Source organism: Mastomys coucha, unplaced genomic scaffold (genome assembly GCF_008632895.1).
Source record: "Mastomys coucha isolate ucsf_1 unplaced genomic scaffold, UCSF_Mcou_1 pScaffold21, whole genome shotgun sequence".
NCBI lineage: Eukaryota > Metazoa > Chordata > Mammalia > Rodentia > Muridae > Mastomys > Mastomys coucha.
In genome coordinates, this window is record NW_022196904.1 from 173,643,997 (window position 1) to 173,648,011 (window position 4,015).

A 4,015-nucleotide genomic window follows, 5' to 3' on the forward strand; every position below is an offset into this window, starting at 1 on the left:
AGCATCTTCTGCGATGGGGAATGTCACTCTTTTGAAGCCGACCATTCAATATTTTTACTTCTCTGTTGGAAAGTTCCTGTGTTTCAGTTGAAACCTGCTTCACTGCCCCATTAGTCGTTTTTCAGAGTTATTGAGTATTTCATTTGCTCAGCACTATTCTAGGCAGTGTGTGTGTGTGTGTGTGTAGCTCTGCAGGAGTGCAGATGGGGGATCCCGAATGCTCCACAGGATAGTCAGGGAGGAGGAACAGGACGAATAAGTGCAAAGTTTTGTCTGCAAGGAACTCGCCCTGGAGAGAGGGAAGCTCGCAGCAAAGACAGCACAAGGAATGTTTTTAAGGAGACATGGCTTCAATACTGAGGGTGTGCAATAGAAAAGATAGCTTCCACAAGGAGAGCAGAGACAATATGTTCTCCAGTGTATGTCACAATCAGAGTTACCTCTTTTCAAACCAAGTCAGACAGCATGACAATCTGGGTTTTTTTCAGGCTTTCTGGAGCATCCAGAAATGAAACCCAGGCCCTCCAGGGCTCCACAGCAAGTGGTGTTGAGCAGCTCCCCATGGTTTGTGTGTACCCCCAACACTCCCTCCTGATGACACCGATTTTGATGTCCTGTGAGCCTGTTAGTTTCTAATCTGAGGTTTTTACACTGGTGTTTTCTCTTTAGTCTGCTTTTAGGGCTTCCCCATGGATTGCTCTTTTACATCATTCACCTGTACAAAACCCCACCCCCCCACCCCGTGTGTGCGTGCTCCACTCTGCTGCATGTACCCCACAGTGTACATTGCTATCTAAACCCTCCTTATTATTGTCAGCCTCCTACAGGATGAGCTTTGAAAGCACGGAGAGTGCCAGTTTTGTTTACAGCTGCATCCCCAGTGCCAAGAACACAGCCTAACACAACAAATGCAAACATAAATATCAGGGAAATAAGTGTATGAGTTAATTTCAGTAACCTATCATAAATACTAATTAGAGGAAGAAAAAACTAAAGGCAGGTGACATTAACACCTGATATGCTTTTGTAGTTTCTAGCCATGAGTCCAGTCCTTTTGGAAATGAACCCAAACAGTTTCCCATTTGAAATCCTGTGCTATTTCCTTCTTTCTATGATTTCTCAAAGGATTTTGACGGTGGCTCTGAGATTTGCAAGTCTTTCTAGCGTCTAGGAGATTTTCTACCTAGGCTGAGGCAGCCACAAACTGCACGCGTGAAGGATTCTCATCTAGCACGGGGTTACATTTTCAAGTCAGCATGCAGAAGTAAAATTGACATATCACCCACATATTTCTGGATGTCCCAGCATCACAACAGATAACGGGTTCTGTAGTTGTGCACCCAAGGAATTGGTTTGTTTGCATGGGGTGCCCTGTGGTGTGAAAAATAGGGCTCTCTGAACCAAATTCACTCTCAGACTGGCTAGGGAGATGTTTGGGAACTAAGGCTGGGAGGACAGCAATTCACATCCCCTACTGTAGCCGAGGAGTTCTGGGCTGCAGCTAGACGGACTAGTTCAGCATCCCTGTGTCTAACACTTACTTACCATGTGAGTGCAGACCGGGACTCAAGCTCTCCATGCATCAGTTTCTTCATCTGTAGAGTGGGATAATGGTAGCACTTGCCTCAAAGGGTTCCATTAATTCTAAACCCATCAAAGTAGATGAGCACCGGTGTGTGCCGAGCATGGCCATCCACACTTGCGTTCATTTCATCCTCTCTCATGCTGAGACATAGGCTCAGAAGGTGGGAAGGCAGGCAGAATGTGCTAGACTGTTTCCGGTGTAATTGCTTGTTCTCTCACCTTTCTCTGTTTCTCTTTCCCCAGGTGCCTGCCCCTCTCATATGAGTTTGGCCTTTTCCTGATGTTCCCCACCTCCAAGCTAAGCCACTGAGTTTCTTTGGGAGCTTCTAGCCTTTTCTGGAATCCTGCCTTTACTCTCTGGCTTCAGCTTTTTTGACACTCACCCCCACCCCCAACCCCACCTCCGCCCTGCCAGATTCACGTTCTTCCCTTTCTTTTAGCACCGAGAAAGTGAAAAGTCAGAAGAAAAGCAACACAGCAGAAAGTGCATGAAAAATGACCAGCCAGGATTTTTTTTTTTTTAATGTGAAGAGCTGAAGAGAGCGAGGCCTGAGCAGTTGGCATAAGGAGAAAGGAACATTTGCTGTTATATATGGCAGAAGGGCAGAAGCTGCTGTCCCAGCAGAGGTGATGAATTCCCATAGGCCAGAGCTGCCGGGGGATGGGGGCTCTCAGGGGCAGGCATCCTGGCAGGCAGGCTAACTGCCAGAGAGTAGAAGCCAAGCTTTGACCACATCTGGAAAGTTCACTTGTTATGAGTAGTCCCTTCTTTCCAGCCCTAGTACATAATCTCTTGTTCCTGGATTGTCATTAAAATCAGAGAAGAAAATGTTATATCAGGACCCAGTAAGTGCCAGATGTGATTATTATCATCCTTCGGTCCTATAAGTTGGCTCACTTATTTATCTATTCAACATGTATTTTCTAGGCATTTATAGTCTAGGCATAATGCAAAACACGGCATGAAAATATGAACTAGGTAAAGTCTCTTTCATTAAATAGTCATATCTGAGGAGAAAGAGAGGCCCAGAGGTAGCTCTCCCAGCTGGCTGCGCAGGATCTTCGACTGAGTGTACAGCAGTTGCAGCGATTCTATGAGTCACAAAAAATAGAGGGAAAAGCTGGACAGGAGGAAATGAAAACCAGTACTGGGTGTGCTAACGAGCAGTGTGTGCTGTGGCAGTGGGCTCTGTCCCACTGAGGATCTTTCACAGACATTGTAGAAGCCGGCCCCTGCTGTCCCAGAATGTGAAGTCTATGGCATTTGCCCAATACCTTCCACTTCTGGTCTGACCTCTGGACTAGTAATCTTGGCCGCACACAGTAGAAGAGTCTTGTGTGGACAGAAGCATTCATGTTAAGAGAACATGACAGAACACAGAAGTGTCTGTTATGTTCACTTAGAGAAAGAAACATGGGGTGTTATGGAAGATGAGCTGCCAGCTCAAACTAGCTGTGTGTCTTCTTTGAGGAGCTGACAGTGGCTCACTCTCCTACTACAGGGTACCATCTTCTCAAGCTGTTCAATGATGCCTGAGCAGAAATTCCCTAACGCTTGGCCACACGCAGACCTGCAAGTCCTGGCTAAGCCTAATAAGCTGTCTTCTGATTGTCCTACCTGTGGAGTCAGGAGGCCTTGAGCAGGAGGAGGACTCTCATGGCTAACAAATCTTTATTCTCCTCTCTGAAACCGAGAGGTGGAGAATGGACAGGACGAGCTCACATTTGCTTTCCATCAAGAAACCCAAGGGGTTTGCTGGTTTCCCCCCAAACTCTCCCCAGGTTGGGTCTGTTGGTGGATTGATTGTTTGTGCTTCCTCAGAACTGTCACCTCATAGCAACCCTGGCCTGTCCCTCCCTCAGGCTTGCTGCCCTCACTCCATAGCACCACCTCCCAGTTAGAATAAGGATGTGGCATTCGAGCTGCCCAGAATTGCTCTCTTGCCTTCAGTTCGCCCTGAGCAGAGTTCAGATTGCACATTTCCCGACACTCAGAGAGACCCATTAATATTTAGCATGTTACATTTCCAAAGCACTTTGCTAACGTGAATTGATCTTTTCGGCACCCCCTTGCGAGGCAGCTCAGTACTGCTAGCTCTACTGGGGAATAAGACTTCAGGAAGATAAGCTACTTAGGCTGGGGCCAGGGCTGGTGAGTGATGGATCCAGATTAGCACCAAAGGTCGATGACACCAGTTGTCTGTGTCTCCAGACAGAACTCTAGAGTGGCCACGACACACCCTCCCTCTCCAGGAAGTCCTGGAACAAATCCAGCCCTCAGAAGGTTTAAATAGAATGGATTTGTCATCTTTAAGATTGAACTGCTTACAAACCAGCTATCATTTATGGACCCAGGCACTTTACATAGACTGTGTCATTTAATTCTCTCAACCCTTATCTGTCCTCCGTAATATCTTGATTAGTCTGTGTA